The sequence below is a fragment of the Emys orbicularis genome, chromosome 21 (genome assembly GCF_028017835.1).
Source record: "Emys orbicularis isolate rEmyOrb1 chromosome 21, rEmyOrb1.hap1, whole genome shotgun sequence".
Taxonomy (NCBI): domain Eukaryota; kingdom Metazoa; phylum Chordata; order Testudines; family Emydidae; genus Emys; species Emys orbicularis.
Window position 1 is genome coordinate 9170530 of NC_088703.1, and position 23417 is coordinate 9193946.

Below are 23417 nucleotides of genomic sequence, written 5' to 3' on the forward strand. Positions count from 1 at the left end.
TGATTTGGGGGCTGGAACACATGACTTATGAGGAGCGGCTGAGGGAACTGGGATTATTTAGTCTGCAGAAGAGAAGAATGAGGGAGGATTTGATAGCTGCTTTCAACTACCTGAAAGGGGGTTCCAAAGAGGATGGATCTAGATGGGTCTCATTGGTACCAGATGACAGAACAAGGAGTAATGGTCTCAAGTTGCAGTGGGGGAGGTTTAGGATATTAGGAAAAACTTTTTCACTAGGAGGGTGGTGAAGCACTGGAATGGGTTACCTAGGGAGGTGGTTTTTAAGGCCAGGCTTTACAAAGCCCTGGCTGGGATGATTTAGTTGGGGATTGGTCCTGCTTTGAGCAGGGGGTTGGACTAGATGACCTCCTGAGATCCCTTCCAACCCTGATATTCTATGATTCTATGCTGCTTAGCCAGTCGATCCCCACCCTGTAGCGGTGCATGGGATTCTTCTGTGCTAAGACTCTGGGTCTTCACTAATCAAGGACTACCACTGTGAGTGGGGTGCGCTGGAGGGAGATGGGAGGGGCACCTTAAAGGAACTTTTGGTTGCTCGACTCAAGAACCTGAGGCAAAAGACACTTCCCAACATGCTGTAGGGTAGGTGTTTTACTCATAGTTTTATGTTATAAATCCTGTTTGTGGCATTTTCCCAAGTTAATGGTGGGGGGCTTTCCTCCTTTTATAAAAAAGCTTCTGTTCTGCATTGAGACTCTGTGCTTGCAGGAGGGGACGTTTTGCCTCGTAGAAGCACCCAAGGGGTGGTGTGTAATTGTCCCAGGTTACTGGGTGGGTGCTGAAGCCGGATCTGTGTTATATTGCTGGAAAGGAACCCCTAGATATTGAACCCGGCCCTGGTCACTTCCAACACCACTGGCAGAAGGGTTACATGGATATCGACTTGTGATATACACAAAAGAAGAAGACTCCCCTCACTGACATGCAGCCACTTCTGGGGTAGGACATGGCTGCTGAGAAACGGGACAGGGAAATATGTAGGCTGTGTAGGACAGGAAGTGAGGAAGAATTGCATCTCCTGTGTCCAGCTGTTGGGGAAGTTACAGGTTCAGGGCTAATTTCCTGAGATGCAAATCCGCCGGAACACAGTGATTAGGAACTGGACTCTTGAGAAATTGGCCCTGGATTTTTAGTTTGAGTGAGCAGCTGCAGGCTCCGTTGACACCAAATCCAACCAGTGGAAGCTGCAGTTACCCAGGTCCCCATTGTGCCGCAGAGGAGTCTGGCCCAGAGATAACTAGACTCCAAATTGCAGAGGGCACAGGGTTGCCTAGAGTTTTATGGGAATCCCCTGGGTGAGATATATGCACAATAGCTCGCCAAAGGTGGTATGTTAGGTCTCTACCAAGAGCCAGCAGCCCACTCGTCGCCCTAATGGGGGCAAGATGTTTGGATGGGACACAGTTGAAGAGAGATGCAAAATGTAGAATATGACGCTCCAGAAGTGTTGAAGTGAAGCTTGTCACCTGCGCCATGGCAATCCCTTCGGCTGAGCCAATCAGCACATAGAACAAAGCACAGCCGTGGAGACAGGTTATATTCACTGTCTGGGCCCAGTGGGGACCTGAGAATTTACAAAGACAAAGGACCCTCAGCACAAGTCTCCGAAAAGAGACCTCCTCTGGGAAGAGAGAATGGTCTGTACCTACAAAGAAAGAGGAGAGGGGACAAGAGCTCCCTTTCACCCAGGAGGCAACTGACAGTGTTTGTCTCAGGAACAGGAGATCACAGCCAAGCCTGGAATGAAACCCTGGAAGCACTGTGGGGTGAATGTTGCTCTACCAGACAGAAAAGTATCTCGTTCAATGAGTCTAAGCTATAGTCAGCATGGTATGATTTTATTTGCCATGGAACTATTTCTTTCCAACTCTTCTCCTTGCTATTCCTCGAATCTCTACACTTTGTGAAATCACTTGTCCTTGGTGTGACTATGAAGAGATTTAGGACTGTGTGTTGATTGGGGCAGAGATGGGAGGTGGAACTGGTCAGATGGGGGCCCTGTTCTTTGGGAGCAGCAGATCTGTGACTGCTGTGAATGCCGAGTGGGACAGGGATTGGGTCCTGCAGGGGGACGCTCGGAGTGCCGAGGGATGAATTGTGCCTATTGCCAACCTGGAGTGAGGTCACCCCGCAAGGCCTAGAGGGCACGGCTTGTGTGGCTTGTGGTCGAGGGAGTTGGAGAGCAGCCCCCCAGCGGGTACAGACCAGGCTTCCTCATGCTAGGGGCCCATGGCACTGCACTGGGGCATTAGTGCCAGCACAACTGCAAAGGGCGAGCACCCCCTACTGACACCCCCCTACTTGCAGCACAGGCCCCCTAGCACCGCACTAGGGCACTGGGGCCAGCACTGACTTCAAGGGGAGAGTGTGAGCATCCCCTGCTGAGCCCCCACACCGCTCCCTGCAGCACAGGCCCATAGAACCGCACAGAGGAATTAGGGTCAGCACAGTCTGAGAGGAGAGCGCTCCCTACTGGAACCGCCATATTGCTCCCTGAAGCACAGGCCCCAAGCACCATGCTGGGATCAGCTCTGGCTGTGAGGGGACAATGCCCAGTAATGAGCTTCCCACCCTGCTCCCTGTAACACACATGGTGGTAGTTGAAGGTTACCTGAGCACACAACACCGGCATCTTCTCCGTGGTTACAGTTATTGTCTCCCCAAGACAGAGCCCTGCATACGGTGAGGGCAGCTTCTGTCCCTGTGCAGTGAACGTCATCCAGCCAGATACGGTCTGATCCTCGCCCAAATCGAGCCCCTGCTGGGGCTGATAACGCCGTCCCACAGCCCAGTTGCCTGCACACGACTCCAGCATCCTGTAAGTCCCAGCTGTCATCGCACACGGTTCCCCACTGCTGGTTGTGAAGCACCTCGACTCTCCCAGCGCAGCGACTCGGGCCGTTCACCAGACGGAGCTGAGACACTTCCGAAATTCCTGAGTCTGCAAACACCCCAAGGGAATAAACGCTCAGGGAGGTTCCTGTGCATCCGATCACTAATGTCACTGGTGAACTTAGGGCCTCCCACTGACGGGTCTGAACAGCCTCTGCAACAGCCTGTTAGGGGTTCCCTCCCTGTCAATTAATCGCAGTTAACTCATGCGATTAACTCAAAAGATTAATTGTGATTTAAAAAATTAATCACCATTAATCGCAGTTTTAATCACACTGTTAAACAATAGAATACCAATTGAAATTTATTGAATATTTTGGATGTTTTTCTTTGTTTTCAAATATATTGATTTCAGTTACAACACAGAATACAATGAGTACCGTTCTCACTTTATTATTATCCGTCATGTTCGGGATATGGGGGGTGCCGGTAAATGAAAAATGCCAGTCAACTAAGAGGGAGGGAGTTTGGGTGCGGGAGCGGGTGCGGGGCTGGGGGTTGGGACACGGGAGGGGGTGTGGAGCACGGACTCTGGGAGGAAGTTTAGGTGCAGGAGGGGGCTCAGGGCAGGCAGTTGGGGAGCAGTATCGAGTGGGGTGTGCTGGATCCGGGGGCCACTCACCTCGGGTGGCTCCCTGAAAGCGGCAACTTCTCCTGCCTGCTCCTGGACGGAGGCGCGACAGGGGGTTTGGCACATTCCCTCCACCCACAGCTCCCATTGGCCATGGTTCCCAGCTGATTGGAGATGTGCAGTCAGCACTGGGGCGGGGGGCGGGCAGCACGCAGAGCCGCCTGATGCGCCTCTGCTTAGGAGTAGCCAGAGCCCGGGACAGGTTGCCGGAGCCTGGATCCAACACCCCACACCCACTCCTGCCTACTAAGCCCCTCTCACACCCAAAGGCCCTCCCAGAGCCCTTGCTCCGCACCCCCTCCTGCACCCAAACCCCTGCCGGCCCCGCGCCAACCGGACTATAAACTGGCATTTCAATGAAGATCAGAAATGCCGATTTATAGAGCTTTCCAGTTGGTGAAGTGTCGGATAAAACAGCTTGCACTTTAGTTTGGATTACAGATATTAGCACTGTAAAAATGGTAAAAGAAATAGTATTTTTCAATTCATCTCATACATGTACTCTAATGCAATCTCTCTATTGTGAAAGTGCAACTTACAAATGTAGATTTTTTTGTTACATAACTGCACTCAGAAAAAAAAACGAATCTAAAGCGTAGAGCCTACTCGTTCTCTCAGTCTTACTTCTTGTTCAGCCAATCGCTCAGACAAACACGTTTGTTTACATTTACGGGAGATAACGCTGCCTGCTTCTTATTTGCAATGTCACCCTGTGACGGGGCAGCCCCACCCCGCACTAGACCCAGCGGTGTCAGACCAGTAGCTCTCACGGAGGAAGTCCTGCCCCATTCGTACTGGGCATGCTCCAAGTGCTCTGGGAGTATAAAAGGAGGGAATTCAGCTCAGTCCGTGCTGGCGGCCGCAGGGGAAGGACCTAACCGGGAAGCTCCTGCAGAGGACCAGCTAACACTCTTGAAGCTGCTGGGAACGGAGGCTTCTACATGCCGGCACGATCCCCTACTGTGGGAGGAACCAGGGGAGGCGACGGACCTGGAGACCCGCGGAGAACCCTGGGATTCGTGGGAGACCCCAACTCCCGAGCCGGTAGGAAGCGACCCGGGGTGGGTGGGGTGACGGACTGGTACCTTGCACCCAGTAAACCTCAGCGTGATTTGGTAGGACCCCCCCGCTGAGCCAGTAGTAAGGTCCTACTGCCCTGTATCGAGGGCTTATTCTATGGACTCTGGCCACTAGGCCGTGCTGCCCTGCAACGATTACTACTTCTATGGACTCTGGCCACTGGGCCGTGCTGCCCTGTAACGAGGGGCGTAAACCCTCACACACCCAAAAGTGAGAAGAGGCGTTCGCATGGCACTTTTGCAGGTGGCATTGCAAGGTATTTATGTGCCAGATATGCTAAACATTCACATGCCCTTTCATGCTTCGGCCACCACTCCAGACGACATGCTGCCATGCTGATGATGCTCATTAAAAAAGCAATGTGTTAATTTAATTTGTAACTGAAATCCTAGGGGGAGAATTGTGTATCTCCTGTGATGTATTTTACCTGCATTCTGCCATTTCTTTCATGTTACAGTAATCTCGGATGATGACCCTGCACATGTTGTTCATTTTAAGAACACTTTCACTGCAGATTTGACAAAACACAAAGAAGGTACCAATGTGAGATTTCTAAAGCTAGCTACAGCACTCGACCCAAAGTTTAAGAATCTGAAGTGCCTTCCAAAATCTGAGAGGGATGAGATGTGGCGCATGCTTTCAGAAGTCTTAAAAGAGCAACACTCCAATGCGGAAACTACAGAACCTGAACCACCAAAAAAGAAAATCAACCTTCTGCTGGTGTCGTCTGACTCAGATCATGAAAATGAACATTTGTCAGTCTGCACTGCTTTGGATTGTTATCGAGCAGAACCCATCATGTCCTCTGGAATGGTGGTCGAAGCATGAAGGGACATATGAATTTTTAGTGCATCTGGCACGTAAATATTTTGCGACGCCGGCTACAACAGTGCCATGTGAATGCCTGTTCTCACTTTCAGGTAACATTGTAAACAAGAAGCAAGCAGCATTATTTCCTGCAAATGTAAACAAACCTGTCTGTCTGAGCGATTGGCTGAACGAGATGTAGGACTGAGTGGACTTGTAGGATCTAAAATTTTACATTGTTTTATTTTTGATTGCAGTTATTTGTAAATAATTCTACATTTGTAAGTTCAACTTTCCTGATAAAGAGATTGCACTACAGTACTTGTATGAGGTGAATTGAAATACACTATTTCTTTTGTCTCTTTATTACAGTGGAAATATTTGTACTCAAAAATAAATATAAAGTGAAATAAATGGTATTCTCCTATTCTGTAAAGGCGCGATTAATTGAGTGATTAATCACGATTAATTTTTTAATAACTTGACAGCCCTACTCCTCACCACTGCCATGCAGCCATCTGTGGGGTGAAACAGGGTAGATGAGAGATCGGGCACAGAAACTCATGGGCTGTATAGGAGAGGAAGTGAGGAAGAAACCATCTCCAGTCACAGCAGTGGGGGATATTACAGGTTCAAGGGTAATTAGCTGAGATGGAAATGACCAAAAGTGACAGGGATAGGAACCCCACACTTCATAAAGGGATCCCTGAGTGGCTGCAGGCTCCATTCAACACCAAATCCTGCAAATGGGATCTACGTTTACACAGCACCCCATTGTGCTGTAGCGGGGCAGGGGGATCAGAGCGATCAGCGACACGGAGGCTCTCTCACTGAGGTGCACGTACTGCTCCCTGCAGCGCAGGCCCTAAGTGCTGTGCTGGGACACTGGGGTCAGCACTAACTCCAGGGGAAAGGCTCCCTTGTGTGGTCCCCAAACTGCTCCCTACAGCACAGTCCCTTCACCCACATGGGGGTCAGCACTGACTGCGAAGGCAGAGCAGTCTCTCAGGAGCCCGCACGCTGTCCCTACAGCACAGGCCTCTTGCAAAGCGCTGTTACACTGGGCTCTGAACTGACTGCCCCCTACTGACCTCCTACCCCACTCCCTGCAGCATCCACCGGGATGGAGGAGGGTTACCTGAGCACACAACACCGGCATCTTCTCCATCGTGACAGTTATGGTCTCTCCAAGGGCTAGCCCGGCATTCGGTGAGGGCAGCTTCTGTCCCTGTGCAGTCAACGTCATCCAGCCAGATGGGGTCAGATCCTCACCCAAAGTGAGCCGCGCCTGGGGCTGATAACGCCGGCCCACAGCCCAGCTGCCTGCACACGACGCTGGCCGCAGCTAAATCCCATTTGTGATCACACACAGTTCCCCACTGCTGGTTGTGAAGCACCTCGACTCTCCCAGCGCAGCGACTCGGGCTGTTCACCAGTCGGAGCGAAGTCTGCTCTGAAATGCCTGAGTCTGCAAATGCCCCAAGGGAATAAACACTCAGGTAGGTTCCTGTGCATGTGATTGCTACTAACGCTGGGGAACTTAGCACCTCCCACTGACAGGTCTGAACAGCCTCTAAACACAGCGCCTGCCTATCAAGGACTCACTCCCCACCTCTGATATGCAGCCACCTCTGGGATGGAATAAGGCAGCTGAGAGACCGGACACAGATACTCATGGGCTGTAGGAGAGGGAGTGAGGAAGAACCCTGTCTCCAGCCACACTGTGGGGGATATTACAGGTTCAGGCAAATTAGCTGACATGGAAATCACCCAAAGTGACGGGGATAGGAACCCCACACTTCAAAAAGGGACCCATAGTGGCTGCAAGCTCCATTCGACACCAAATCCTGCAAATGGGAGCTATGGTTACCCAGCGCCCCATTGTGCTGTAGTGGGGCAGGGGGATCAGCGCGATCAGCGATGGGGAGGGTCTCTCACTGAGGTGCATGTGCTGGTACCTGCAGCGCAGGCCCTAAGTGCTGTGCTGGGACACTGAGGCCAGCATTGACTGCGAGGTGAGAGCACCCCCGGCTGAGCCCCCATCCCGCTCCCTGCAGCACAGACCTGTAGAACTGTGTGGGGGAAATGGGGTCAGTGCTGACACCATGGGAAGAGCAACACTTACTGTGACCCCGAACCGGCTCCCTGCAGTACAGGCCCTTAGCACCATGCTGAGGCACTGGGGTCAGCGCTGACTCAGACAGGAGAGCTGGGTCTGTGCTGAAAGCTTCCCAGCCCGATCCCTGCACCACCCTCAGTGACATGATGGAGGAGGGTTACCTGAGCACACAACAGCGGCATCTTTGTGGGTACAGTTACTATCTCCCCAAGGCCGAGCCCTGCAATTGGAGAGGGCAGCTTCTGTCCCTGTGCAGTTGACATTAAGCAACCAGATAGGGTCAGATCCTGGCCCAAAGTGAGCCTCGGCGGGGGTTGATAACGCCGTCCCACAGCCCAGCTGCCTGCACACGACTACAGCATCCTGTAGGTCCCAGCTGTCATCACACACGGTTCCTCACTGCTGGTTGCGAAGCACCTCGACCCTCCCAGCGCAACGACTCGGACCATTCACCGGTCGGAGCTGAGCCACTTCTGAGATGCCAGCGTCTGCAAACACCCAAGGGAATAAAAACTCAGGGAGGTTCCTGTGCATCTGAGCTCCCGTGTCGCTGGGAAACGTAGCGTCTCCCTCCGATGGGTGTGACCAGTCTCTGCACACAGCCACTGCCTTTCAAGGGCTCCCCACCATAGGCGCCCACTCCATGGGTGCTCCAGCCCTGGAGCACCCATGGGTAAAAATTGGTGGGTGCTCTGCACCCACCAGCAGCTCCCTGCCCCAGCTCACCCCCACCTCCGCTCCGCCTCATCCCCTGAGCGCGCCGCGTGCCCGCTTTCCCCCCCTAGCTCCTAGCGCTTCCCGCCATGAAACAGCTGTTTTGCGCAACAAGCGCTTGGAGGAAGCGGGGAGGAGCGGGCACACGGCGCGCTCAGGGGAGGAGGTGGAGTTGGGGCGGGGACTTTGGGGAAGGGGTTGGAATCGGGGCGGGAGGGGGCGAGGCGGGGATGGAGTCGGAGTGGGGGGTGCGAGCACCCACCGGCGTGGGGAAAAGTTGGTGCCTATGCTCCCCACCACTGACCAGGCTAATCACTTGGGTAATGTTGAAGTTTGTCCACCCCCCTCCCAGCCAGCTGTCACCTGGTTGGGGAGACTGGATGGCAGTCTGACCTACTGCTGCCACTAGAGCACTTAAAAAGATCACCCCCCGCACCGCTGGCAGGAACCTTCTGGGGAGCAGATTTACACCCTCACTCCTGGCGCTGGTATTCACTCCAGTTGGAGTTGTCAGAGTTGGAGAGCTGGCCCCCAGCGGGCACAGGCAAGGCTTCTTCATGCTAGGGACGATGGCACCACACTGGGGCATTGGGTCCAGCACAACTGCAAAGGGAGAGCGCCCCCTACTGACACCCAGCCCTCCTCCCTGCAGCACAGGCCCCTTGTCCCCGTACTGGGGCACAGGGGCCAGCACTGACTTCAAGGAGAGAGCGCCCCCTACTAAGCCCCCATGCCATTCCCTGCAGCACAGGCCTATAGATCCGCAGAGGGGAATTAGGGTCACCACAGAGTGAGAGAGGAGAGCGCCCCCTACAGCAACCACCATATAGCTCCCTGAAGCACAGGCCCCAAGCACCATGCTGGGGTTAGTAATGGCTGTGAGGGGACAATGCCCTATAATGAGCTTCCTACCCTGCTCCCTGCAACACGCACAGTGATGGATGAGGGTTACCTGCGCAAACAACACCAGCATCTTCTCCATGGTGACAGCTATTGTCTCCCCAAGGCCGAGCCCTGCATTCGGAAAGGGCAGTTTCTGTCCCTTTGCACTGAACCTTGTCCAGCCAGATACGGTCAGATCCTCGCCCAAATCGAGTCCCTCCTGGGGCTGATAATGGCATCCCACAGCCCAGCTGCCTGCACACGACTCTGGCATCAGTTATGTCCCAGCTGTCATGACACACGGATCCCCACTGCTGGTTGTGAAGCACCTCGACTCTCCCAGCGCAGCGACTTGGGCCGTTCACCAGTTGGAGCTGAGCCACTTCCGAAATTCCTGAGTCTGCAAACACCCCAAGGGAATAAACACTCAGGGAGGTTCCTGTGCATCTGATCAGTAGTGATGCTGGGGAACGTAGCGCCTCCCACTGACGGGTCTGAACAGCCTCCACACACAGCTACCGCCTATCAGGGTTTCACTCCCCACCACTGATATGCAGCCACCGCTGGGGTGCAGCTGAGAAATAGGCGAGAGAAATCTGGCCCAGTCATTTAGGGAGGACAGGGGGAAGAATTCTGCATCCATTCACAATGGTGCCAAATGTTAAAGGTTCATCAGCTTAGATGCTAATTGGCCAGGGAAATGGGGTCCCTACTCCTTGTGAATGGCTGCAGGCTCCATCTGACACTGAATCTGATCAGCAGGATTCATAGATTCCCAAGGCCCAAAGTGCCCACTGTGACCAGCTAGTCTGCCCTCCTGGGTAGCACAGGCCAGAGACCTGCCCCAGAGGGCAATATGCTGTTTATGCAGGAAATGGGAAAGAATTAGGCATCTCCCATGCACTACAGGCCTCAAACCGAGGTCCCTGAACTACAGCCTTACGTGTCCCAGCACGATGAGATGAGGGAATTGTAGCTAATGGCCCACCAGCAGAGGCCCACCCACCGGGGCAGGTGACTAGAAGCTGACTGCTGATTGGACAGACCCCAGGCACCAGGTTCCTGCCTCCTCACCCGGTTCCTGCTCCTTGCTCCCGTTACTACCTCTTGTTCCTGGCTCCTCACCCTAAGTCCAGTGACAAACTCTGACAGTGGCTTGCCCCTGGGCAAGGCTTCTGACTCTATTTCTGTCTTTCACCTTTGGTGTGACGTCCAACCATGATCCCGATGCCACCCTGGTTCTGACCACTAGGCAAAACCACCGTGTTACTGGCCCTGACAGTGTCCAATCCCATGTGTGCGAAGGGTAACATTGGCTAAATGTGTTCCCATCATGCTCCCTTCAGTACAGGCCCTTAGCACTGGGCTGGGGCACAGGAACTCAGATGGGGCACCAGGGGCTGCGCTGAAAACTTCCTCATCCACTCCCTGAAGCACCCACTGTAACAGAAGAGGTGAGGCTTACCTAAGCACTCAACACCGGCATCTTCCACATGGTTACAGTTATGCTCTCCTCAAGGCCGAGCCCTGCAATCGGAGAGGGCAGCTTCTATCCCTGTGCAGTTAACCTCATCCAGCCAGATACGGTCAGTTCCCTGTCCAAACCGAGACCCACGTGGGGCTGATAATGCCGTCCCACAGCCCAGCTGCCAGCACACAACTCTGGCCTCATTTAAATCCCAGTTGTCATCACACACGGTTCCCCACTGCTGATTGTGAATCACCTCGACTCTCCCAGCACAGCGACTTGGGCCATTCACCAGTCGGAGCTGAGTTAGTTCTCGGATGCCTGAGTCTGCAAATACTCCAAGGGGATAAACACTCAGGGATGGGCTAGAGGAAAGGAATATGGGGCTTCTTCCCTATAGTTCGCTCTGGCTCCCATTCAGTCCCAGTGTGGCAGACTGGCTGGCTCAGGGAGGCTGAAAATGGGACACTGGGGGGTTCCTCTCTGGAGGTCACCAGTTCTGATCTAGCCCCAGGCCTGGGGAAATGGCTGATTCATGGGATGGAGAATGGGACACAGGGTGTTTCCCTCCAGCAGATGCTTGCTCCAGTACAGTCTGTGTGAGGGGGATGAGCTGACGCAATACATTGGGGGAAGGAGACCTGGAGCTTTTCCCCTGGAGGGCACCAGTTCCCCAGCTCAGGCAGGGGCAGTGGCTGGCATGGGGGGAACAGGCACTGGACTTTCACGTCTGGGGCCCTGGGTCCAAGCTGGTAGTGAGTGGAAGTCGCAGCCATTGCAGCTCTCTGATGCCCAAAATGTGAAATGAGCTGCTGGGGTTAATTCCCCTCCGTGACAGGACAGGTGTGTGCAGGCCAGGCCAGCCCTCAGTCTGAGCGGCTCCCAGCCGAGGGGCAAAGGGCAAAACTGGTCAGGAGACTGAACTGCCCTTTGCCCCTGCCTGGGCTCCCTCCCCGTCTGCGCCCCGACGCCCCTGCCTGACCGGAGCCAACAGCAGCAGCTTCGTAGGGGTGTAGTTCTGCTTATCCAAAAGCCTCCACTGGCCCTGACTGGGGCTGACTCGGCTCCTCTATATTCCACAGCACCCAGACAGACAGGGCTGGGCCCGTGCTGAACTGAGCACCCTCCTGTGGTGATGGCACCATGGCAGCCCAGCTTCTGACACCCCACCCCCACTTCTGACAGGCCTCAGCTAGCATCACGGTGGCCTGGTGTCAGTACACAGCACCTCCACTTGCCCGGTGAAGAGGTCGGGGCCATGCACCAGCCGCAGCCAAAGCTGAGCTGAAATGGGTCTAGCAATAACTAAAGGCAAAACTATCTGTTGGGGGCATATCATACCCCCAGCTGACGTGGCCCAGCCAGGAACTGACAGAGCCCAAATTTCACTCAGACTTACTAGGCAAGGGTGAGCCCTTGAGATGCTGGGTGGCCTGGGTATTTTGACTGGCACCTGAAATCCAGGATGCCCTGTGCTCTGCTACACAGCCTGCATTGTTAACAACTCTTGGGTGGGGAAACTGAGGCACGTAGTGAGGAAATGCAGGGTGAGTTTGGTGGAGGCAGGATTTGAACCCAGGTCACCAGCTCTATATTTGAACCACTAGATTAAATAATCTCTTCTTTGTCCTTCCTCACTCCAATTTATGAGTTAGCTGCACACTGCAGCATGTATCCTGCACACACAGACAGACCCCAACCCTCTGCCTATGTTCGTATTTACCTGCCATGGAGAATCCTGCCATGGAAGCTGAAAGAAAGCAAAGACATGAGGTAAGTCTCTGTCTCCATGGCTTGACGTTTCAGGGATCTCCAAACACTGGCTGATGTAAGCAGTGGCCTGAATGAGCTCTCCCCTGCCTCTCTTGATGCACTGGGGGGAAAGGTCTGAGCAGCACGTCATATTTCACTGACCCAGGCTACTGACTCTCAGGGAGGTGGATTGCCTACACTGATGGGAGAGTCCCTTCTGTCAGCACTGGTAGCATCTATATGGACACGCTACAGCTGCCGAGCTGCCACTGTGCCACTGTAATGTTTCAAGTGTAGAGAAGTCTTAAGTAGCTGGCAAAAGAGAAGACCTGGTGAGCAATGTCAGAACCAGTGACACTGCACAAGTCCTTCCAAACCGAGCCACCTGCTTTCACACTGCCTGCACCGCTGAAGGTCCCATACACCCTGCTCCCCTCAGGCCTGGCTGGGGATAGTGTCCCCCGACCCTGGAGTGTGACAACACCACACGTCCTGTAATTGGATGCAAAAGAGTATTATACTGTTCAGCCACTAGGCGATGATGTGTGTAAAATACCTTATTTAAAGCTGATCTCCGCATATATGGGCTGAAAACTGTGATTTTGGGAATGCAAAGTTTGAAAATATCACAGACAAGCTGGTTATTGGGTTGACAGATAAAATCCTTTCACAACAGCTACAACTGAAGAGAGATTTAACTCTAGCCACAGCTATTCAAATAGCAAACCAGTCTGAATTAGTCAAACAACAGAACCAAAGGCAGGGGCAACTTGAAAAACATGAAACTAGCTTAGGCTATGTCTACACTATCACATGCTGAGGTATAACTTATGTTGCTCAGGTAGGGCCGGTGCAACCACTAGGCGAACTAGGCAGCCACCTAGGGTGCCAAGTGGTTAAGGGTGCCAAAAAACGTGCGCAGTGGAGGAAATGGAGTGGAGGTGAGCGGGGCGCAGGGAGTGCTGCCTGCAGCAAGTAACAGGGGTGGGCGCGCAGGAGAACCGCTCCCCACCCCAGCTCACCTCCGCTCAGCCTCCTCCCCTGAGCACACCGCCCCCGCTCTAATTCTCCTCCCTTCCCAGGCTTGCGGTGCCAAACAGCTGATTGGCGCCGCAAGCCTGGGAGGCGGGAGAAGGGTAGCGGCGCCGGCGTGCTCAGGGGAGAAGGCGGAGTGGGGGTGAGCTGGGGCGGTCAATCAGACTGACTTGGGGTGCTGGCTACTAGCGATTGGTCCTAATCTGGAGTTCTCTGATTGGCCAGAGGCCCTCTCAGTCCCAGGGTCCCAACTATTCCTTTACCCCTCCCCTCTCTCCTGGTATGGGGAGAGGGCAGGCAAACAACATTCCCCGCACTAGTGTGGGCAGCTGGCCCCTACACGACAAACATGTTTACAAGAGCCTTGACTCTGTTTGAGACCTGCCGGGTCTGGAACACGGTGACCATGTTCACGTCAAATTGGATGGAGAAAAAGGATGAACGGCTCCAGCTATCATCCAGGAAAAGAATTCAGCTCCCAGATCACATGTGACCAAGACTGATGGTGTTATGTAAAGCCTCTGCTCAAATGTAAGATCTGTAACTTCAATCGTTAAGTTCTGTAACCTTTTTGCAGACTTTGTAACTTTAGTTATTGTTATCATAGCCTTTTAAGTTTTGTAACCTTTGCAAGCTTTTTAACCTTTTCAGTTACCACTTGTATGAACCTCCAAGCTTTGCAATATTCCATCACGCAATTAGAGAGAGTGTGAACAAGGGAGTGTGTGTGGGAGATAAGGGAGTGTGAACAAGAGAGTGTATGTGGGACTGGGCGGAGAGGAACTGCAAGGAGAAAAGAGCCCGGAGCCAGGAGTCAGGTGTGTCTGATAAAACTGCCCTGAGAAGGCAATCACAGAGTGCTGTAAAGAAAAGAAGAACTTGGTATGCATGAAAGAACAAGGCCTGGGAAGGCTTCTCGGTGACGGACATAGAAGAAAAACACAATGTAAGTGTGGAAGTAGAGCAAGAACTGACAGGGATTTGAAGGGGATTTCAATGCAAACAGTCTCTTCTGTGAGCAAGAGTCAGGCTAGCTGTAACCCTAATAACGCGAAATTTGAAGAAGCGAGGATTGTGTGAGGCGAGTGGGAAAGAACTCTGTGAGAAGTTGTTGCGACCTTGTGTAGATAAGTATGGAATGTAGACTAGAGTCTAAATAAAGGTGAAAAATAAGATATCAGGATGATCTATGTATAAACAAAATGCAGCTGTTTCTCATTATTGTATGTAGCAAAAGGTATAAATGCTTGCTGTAATTGTTTACCTAGAGAGAGACCTGCCTAGGAAGGGGAAACCCTGTGTCCTAGTGCACTCTCTCCCTCTATGCAATTGCTTGAGAATAAAGTATCTGACTTTGCTGCACCCAAAAAGAGAGCGAGAACTCTGTTTTTCTCCGACAATTTGGAGGCTCATCCGGGATGGCAACGCCCGCTGAGACAGCTGCAACTGCTGCGGACCATTCCCCTTCGAACCCCATGGCGCCACAATAGAGGTAGGAGACCTTTTGAAATCTCTATTGGGGTGTCAGAGGAGGACTGTCCGTGGGGCCGTCTGTCCCTGTTGGGCTTACACCATCCAAACTTATTGACTATGCAGCAAGATCAGATGCAGAGCGGTACTGGGGAACTGTTTTGCCACTCCCAATAAGGTTGGTTTGAAGTGGTACTGAGGACTTAGTTTGCCACCCTCAATAAAAGCAGTTGTATGCGGTACTGGGGACTATAGTTTGGCCGCCCCCAATAAGGTTAATGCATAATGGAAATGCATTAGGTTAATGCACCGGTGCAGAGGGGTTGTGGTAATGCCCTCAGAGAAGAACACAGATGTATTCAGTCTGGACAGAGGGGTGGTGGTGACAGCCTCAGGTTAAAATAATAAAAGGAGGAAAAAAGATAAAAAGAGGAGAAAACCGATGCATCGTCGTATTTAGAAATAGAGGCCTTGGTGTGTGTGTGCGTGTGTGTGTGTGTACACTAGTGTGAATGTGAGTCACCAGAAGACGCCCAGAGTATTCTGTGAAGCTGTTGGCTCGTGACCAGAAATATTCTAAAGCAAGCCTGGTGACTCCGCCTAGAGGATCGGTAAAGGATCCGACCCACGGTGGGCTGCCTCTGGCTGGCATCGTCTGGCGAGGGAGCTGCCTGGGTCTAGGATTCTGTGAACCCAACTCCCCTCCTTTTTTCTCTCCATGTGAGCCACTGACATCTGATCATCTCACTGGAAGCAATGAGAGTAAGCGGGGCCGTCTCTCGGAGACTAGCCAACGCTCTTTGCTGAAGGGATGTGTAGGAGGGTCATGGCCATCCTCGTTAACCTCTTCTGTGTGAGTGCCCTTAGTTTATGAGCCACTAGCGGACAGGGTGTTCTCCCTGTGTGTGATTGGAAAATGGGTGGGGATCAGTCTAAGCATTCTCCCTCACCCCCTAAGGGTACCCCAGCATATTATATGTACGTAAATTATGGTCCTAGAATCTGCAGGTATTTAGACATTGGAATCTTTACACGCGTGAAAATCCATCTAAACAATGCCCACTAGAAGGTACCTTCAATCTAGATAAGATCATACATCTCAGAGGAGCTTTTAATCACCAAAAAAGCCTCGGACACACAATGGGAGCAATTTGTCTATTGAGGAAAGGAACGGGTTAATTTGAAATTCAACTTGGCCCAGAGATAAAGAGAGAGCTGCTCTGCATTCAAGGTCAAGAATCAATGCAGACCATGCCAAGTACAAAGAAAAACTGCTTTCGGCCCCAGCTGGCTGTGAAAAAATATAGACAGAGGCAAACCAAAGGCAATACTAGTTACAGGACTGAGATTACATTTGCAAAGCTTAACTGTCCAGTGAGATCCAACAGTCTGCCTTTGCGACCTTGGAGCCGGTGTGGTTTGGTGACACTGAAGAAGCCACAGGCAGCCTGCCTGGACTGGAATCTCTGAAAGAGACGCCGCAGGAGACCCCAGGGTGTAAAAGAACAGCCCTCCCAAGAGCGGAAGCAAGTTGGAGATTCTGGGCAAGCTGTATACAGGATAATCTCCCGTTCACCTCTCCCCCTTCTCTGGACGTTATACACAAACATGGCCAGTCTGGACGTACGTGTGTGAGTATGAAAGTAGCTTAGAGCTTGGGGCATTAATGTTTTTTTTCCCCCTGAGTGATGTGGGAGCGTTCCCAACACTCTCTGTTGTTGTTTTATTATTTTATTAATGAAGCTTTAAAATTCCGTCATATGGTGTGTTTTCTTTATTTTCCCCCAACGATCCTGCGGTGTCAGCCTGATCACCTGACATGAGGGATAGATTGGTAACAGAAATCTGTCAGTTTTGGTGGGAAATTGAGAAAGGGGGAGCCCTGCAGAATGCACACCATCTATTTGTTTTGCCCTTGTTATTTTATGTTTGCTTTGCTTGGTATTGTTGGTGTTATATGTTGAGGATTGCATGATTAAAAGTGTGCCCATTCTCAGCTGCAGTAAGTCTGAGAACCGGAGAGGGGTTTAGCATTCCTCTCTCCACCCCGGTTGACTGGGAAGGGTGTCAGGTGGATCTACCCCCAGTCGTAGCAGGACTGGGCAATAGAGAAGTTGGAGAAAAGGGAAGAGATGTGTACTCGATAACTAGAATTGAGCAATTAGAGTATAGATCATGAACCAGGCAGCAACTCAAACCTACGCCCAGGGCAAGTTGCAAGCCTTGAGACAGGACTTCCAGGCAGAAAAGGAAGCACTGGCTAAGCAAGTACCAGTCCTTCAGGGTCTTGTCAAAATTTAACCATTTGTGCTCAGCATATGCCGTAACAGCAATGTGTTTGCCACAAGAGAAAATTTAATAGTTAAACGCCAATGGGCCATGTGTTTTTGCCCAGGTGGCAAGCCTCATGAGGGAGGACTCGGGTAGCCTTGTGAGTAAGAATGTTTAAGGGAAGAGACCAGAAAGCATGGGGGCTAGTTGAGAAGCCCATCGTGCTAGCTAAATTGGTAGTGAAACAAGCTGGTGCTCATGGAAGGGACGCTTCAGTGAGAAAAGCAGGATCGGGCCCAATTGGGCAGGCAACAGAGTATTTGGAAACAGGTTGGAAACTTTTGAGGGCATAGTGGAAGGAAAGGAGTACGTAATTATAAGCATGGGGATTTCAAATCCCCAGGACAATAATTGGAATGGTAAAATCTGAGTTGATTGGGTGTCGTTTTGGGAGACAAGCAAATATTTTAAGGAAAGAGAGTGAGAAGTTAATTCTGTAGTTGCTAGAGAGAATCAAGCAGTTGAACTTTGTAAAATGCTAAAGAGGAAAGTTCTTGGTGTCTTTGAAATGTTTTAAATAAAGACCAAAGGTTGTGGCTGCAGCAGGGTAGTCAAAGCCAGGAGAATAAAAGATTTGAATTTGTTTTTGGGTAACAAAATAGCAGATAAAAGATCTGGTAAAGAGAGAGAAGGACAGTGCCCCTGGCTCTGTGTGGTTGAGCTGTCACTTTACTAGGGGTGCATGGAGATTTTGTAAGCATAAAAGAAACAGTTACACCTTGTGTAGAAATTAATGTGACTAGTGTTGTGGAAGTTAAATTATGGAGGAAATGTGCATTTTCCCCAGAACATGTGCAGTGTATATTGTAGCAGGGGTAAAAGAAATGCAAACCTACCATGCTATTTAATTAAAATCCTATTAGGCTCTAAGGGGCACTATAAGTAGTGTTTTCTTTCAGATCACTGTGTGTTTGAAAGCAGGAGTTAGAAGTAAAAGGCAATCAAAAGTCTGGGAAAGTTAATTGTTTCCCTTTTTAAGTAAGAATCTTTAAGTTGTGGATAGCTTTGGATCCAGAAGCAAGCCAGAAAGCATCTGTATTAATGTAAATTACCTAAATGATAAAGATAGAAGACATTGAAACCTGTGCTGCCTATGAAACAAATACAAGAAAATATGGGGTAATTCCTCTGTTTTGCCTGAAATCAACAAGAGTATGTGTATATAAAGGAAATATTTTAAGCAATGACTGACTACCCCAGAAGGGGTAGACCTCTGTTCTTTTGTCTTTCAGATAATCAGAGAAAACGGATGCCAGCTGAACAGCATTGAATGTACCATGCATTTACTGGCACAATAGGAATTATGTTCTGTGTTCTATGTTCTGTCTTGTGGCGTTTGTCTTGTGGCCAGAATTGTTGGGTTTAATATTTTCATAAGACAGTCTAGTTCAAAATTAAATAGCAGGGTTAAATAAAAAATCAGCTACTTGTTTTATTCAACGTGGAATACAAAGAGTTTGGATAATATCAGGAAAATGTGATATACTAAAGTCTAATACATTTGCTTAAGTAAGAAAAAAAGAAATTTCATTGGCCAGATCTTTTAATTGAAAAAATTGTTGTTAAAATTTGCATACCAACAGTCTTTGGAAGCAAGGACATGAAAGGTTAACCCACTCCCCATATTGCACATGGGATCCTTCTGGCTACCTCAGATTTCTAGCCAGAGGGCTGGGGAGGGAGGAAAGCTATTGGACACCAGAGGTTGTACTGAGTGAATTCCTCAAAAGTGGGTGTGCTCGTCCTGGCTTGTTGCTCCAAAGCTCTGTAATAAAGTTATTTTACTGGAAGGGTATATGTGGCTTACATTGAATAATAAGACTAAGGTACTGTATAATGGCAATGTGTATGTGTTCATTGTTGGGAAAAGGTGTATGAGTGAAGAGTGGAAGTTTCCTTTGTAGGTTAAAAGAAGCCAAGAAGGGGAGAAGGAAAAAGAACAGAACGAATTAACTGGGAAAAAAATACCTAGCAAGCTCAGTCCAAAGATAAGATGCTGGCCCCGTTCAAGGACACTGCTCACAGCTAAGACTTGGCTGACAACCAAGAAAAAGGGGGGGCCTGAATGTACCCAAGCAGCTATGAGATCTGCAAACCACTGCCAGGCATTAATGAAATGTGTTAGATTTCTTTTCTCACAGGTAAAGAAGCGCTACCCAAAGACCCTAGCAGCCCTGCCACTCCTTGGAACCAGGAGACTGGATCTATGTAAAGGTCCATCAGCGAAAGACTGCCCTGGCTCCATGCTGGAAGGGCCCTTTCCAAGTCCTGTTAACCACCAACACTGCCATGAAGTGCCATGGACTACCTGCCTGGACCCATGCTTCGCACTGAAAAAAAGACCCCTCCACCTCGGGAGGATTCTCCTACTGATGATTAGCCTATTTCTCCTCCTAGCTCTGCTGTGCCTTCTGGACAGCAGGGAAAAAGGACAAGGTGAAGTGCTAGTAACCTCTCCCTTGTCCACTGACAGACCTACTGTGCCTTTGGATTTTTCTAGAAGAAGCAAAACCATTATAGAGTGATGTGCTGGTAACCTCTCCCCTGTATGATGCTGAATTACGACTGTTTCAGGAAAAGAGAAGAAGAAGCACTCGCTCCATTGAAACCACCAAAGTCCAGGGATTCCTGCCTACAAAAGACATCAAGAACTGACCCTGGTAAAGAAACAAAGAATTATACACTGGCAGGAAGAAACTTGTGGGACCCATGCTGGGGAATGTATTGATTGGATTTGGGGGTTTATTCTACAGACTGCACCCTTTGTTTTGGATAAGTCCTTCAGCATGTATTGCCCTCCCTAATTGGATTTTAAATGACAAGTACCAAAGGCACCTTGTTGCCAGTGCCCCTGCCATCTCCTCCATTACACTATTACCCCTGTAATACATCCAAATACAGACAATGCCATATATTTGATAAAACCAATGGCCAAGGCCTTCACTCTTTAGTGATTTATTTAAATATTGTTTGGGTAAAAAATTATTTTTAAGGTTCAGGATATCCCATATAAGCGAACAATTGAGTGGAAAAAAACTGGTCAGAGGAGATAAAAGTATATGATATCACTACAAATGAACCCCAATAATCTGTAATTGAAATTGATGGGTTCTATAGTGAAGTAAATATGATGGCTGTCCCTGGAGTTTGCAATGTGTTAGATGAAAGAGGCCCTTATTGTTATTTAGTCACCCAATTAGTGAATAATTTAATGAATACCCAAAGAGTTTGTTCTGCCACCGGAAATTTTACCTGTATTGAAATTATTCCAGTGACTGATAATGTAACCTGTACTCTATTGCAATATACCCCCCCCCCTTATGCCATTAATATTAATGCCTCCCGGAAGTATATAAAGGTGTACAACCAACAGATGTGGTATAGTACTACGGCAAAGAGAGATGTATTAGGATATCGATGGACTGTGATTAATACTATACTAGGGACTGTCAAATTTACATTGACCTTATCCAGTTTCCAGATCCCAAATTGCTCACAGGGAGCTGCCATTAGATTAGCCCAACAGAGTGCCTGGGTTAGTTCCTCTAGAAAGAAGAGGGACTTGACCAGATCCCTATGGGATGGGGCTAATAGTGCAGCAGCAATTTGGAATATTTTTAAGAGCCAAGAACATGATGAGAAATTGGGGCAACTAGAAAAGGCCACTGGTCTTATTTCTGGAGCACAGCTGACCCAGGTGCAAGCTGGAGTTGATGAATTACATGTTATTTCCACCCTTAGTTAATAATCAGGAGCTGTTGACAGAGATGGTATTGAAGATCACTGAGGCTGGGAAGGTATTGCAGTGGGATTTGGCATGTTCAGAATTCAAGATTTCCTGAATGACCAGCTGATGGCCATTCAGAGTGATCTGGAGCATGAGGCATAGCCTACTGCCCTTACAGATACCTCAGGAATGCCATCTGCTGTGTGGCCATGGAGACATACTTGGAGATTTTCAGGATGGAGTTGTGTATACACAAAATGCTCCTCCCAAGCATATGGGCCGGTAGGAGGGATGTGGGCTCCCACATACCGAACCCTGCCGGGTCCATGGGGAGGATGCATGTGGTACTGGATTATTCCCCATGATGTCTGGGAGATTAGACCACCTGGTATGCCTAGCCAATTTGTTGTTAGTGCTCCTGGAATAACACCCGACATTAGGATGGGGATAGGGAATCAATGGACATTTTGGCCGTTAGAACCTCCACAGCTTCAGTGTATACATAAACTGAAGCCAGGGGAAGTTGTCACTGTTCATGACAATGTTTGCTGGGAGGGTAGGGGACAAGGAACTACCCTGACAGGACACCCACTATTTCAAGGTAATGATAGCTGTGTGTATGTTAAAACCACCATGTTGCGAGATATACATATTAATCAAGAATCTCTGAATTACAACGGCAAATTCATATGCTTCAAAATATATATCAAGTTGAAAAGAATGCCTTTCATACAGCTTATAGAGTGTCTACTTTATGTACTAAGTATGATGTATTGTGCTTTGTGACTAAAACTGTACAACTTGTCATAGAATGCAGTACAGTCTAGAGAAGAGTTAACTCGCACACACAAGACAGCCTTCATGGTGGAGATATTCAGATGTGATTTTTCAGGAGACCACACATCATTAATAATTGAAAAGACACATTCAACAGGCACTGTAGTACCAGGCAGAGACAGCACAAATTCCACAGCCTTGGCTAGATCTGCGTTTTGTACTGCATTACGGTCAATCTCTCTCGAAAAATCTTCTGCCACCTTTCGGTGATGGGCGTTCTCTGATGGTTCCAGACTGAAAGACAACTGGAGACAATTGATTTTGCACTGGACCCCTTGTCAGAGATGATTCTCATACAACATATTTAAGGTGGGAATTCTGATGTGGCATGCAGCGAGGCTGACTTGCAGTTGCTCCCACGGCGGCATATTCCTTAGCAAAGCCCACTCAAACTTTTCGGTGCACTCAAAGGCAGGTCTCCAGTGCTCTAAGTAGGACAGGCACGTTGTGTAAAAATTGTCAACTACATCGTAAAACTCCTTTTCTTTCATTTGCCTGCATTCTACAAGAGTGTGCAGTAGGTTCTTCACTTCCGTTGTGACAAATCTTTCTCCAAGCCTCTCTGATAAGTTAACGTGCAGGGAATGTATTTGCAGTGCCACTTCTGTCACTGACACATCGTTTTTCTCTATCATCTCTGTTATGTTTTGGAACATGGCAGTTTTGTCTGCTGACAAATAGAAGCCACAGTTGAGTGGCAGGATCATCAAAGAGCTTCTGTAGCAGTGTTGGGCATTTAGCTTGAGAAAGAAAATATGCTTTAAGCCCATCAAAATTGAGAAAATCCTGTGTTGCTGGTCTCGATGAGAGGAAGCGTGTGCTGCCATGCTCTAGTAATTTGGTATACTCAATTTCAATAAATCCACAGAAGTCTTTCAGCTCTTCAACACGCACTGTGTAGATCTGAAAGTATTTGTAAACCTTTCCAGCAAAGATCTCCACATCTAAAGGCAGACAATCAGTTCGGAGTTATGCACAATATGTGCACCGCACCCAATACTGAAGATCTCTTTTCCTAAATTGGCCTGGAGATTTCACCACAAATTGTTTTTCCCACAACGTCTGGCACCCCCAAAGTTAATGTTGGTGTTGGCTGCACAAATTCCAACAATCTTGTCACTAAGAGAGTACTTCTCGATCACTTGCTGGATGAATGCACACTGCAAATCTGATGGTTCCCTGGGTAGAGATGAAAAGTCAGTAATTTTTGTGCAAACTCCACCCAGTGGGAGAAAATACCGTATAAGAACAGGAAATAGTTTTTGCTCCTTTTTGTTCGATGCATCCACACTAAGCATAATAAAGGACCACTCAAGCTGCATTTTTTCAATGGATAAAGGGGCTAAGACGTTGCAAGTGATTGCCTCAGATTTTGTGCAAGCAGATGAAAACTTAGATTGGTATAGTTTCCTAATTAATTGTGATGTACAGTCACTAGACCGGAAACTGTGTCTGTGATGCACTGAGTGGTAAGCAAACACTCCCTCACTGGCAAAAACTTTTTTAGCTTCTGTGTCTTACCTCAGAAAAAATCCTGAAACACTTGGTGTTAAACACTTACTTTTATCAGCATCTCTGTGTTTCTTGCTTTGAAGGTGTTGGGCAATGTCATTATGACCGCTTCTAGCAATGGAGAAATGTGCTGCACATG

At 49.5% G+C, this 23417-nt stretch overlaps 1 pseudogene; it reads right to left on the bottom strand.

Moving 5' to 3' along the window:
- Window positions 1-23417, bottom strand: part of LOC135892885 (deleted in malignant brain tumors 1 protein-like) — a 70376-nt pseudogene that overhangs the window by 39020 nt on the left and 7939 nt on the right.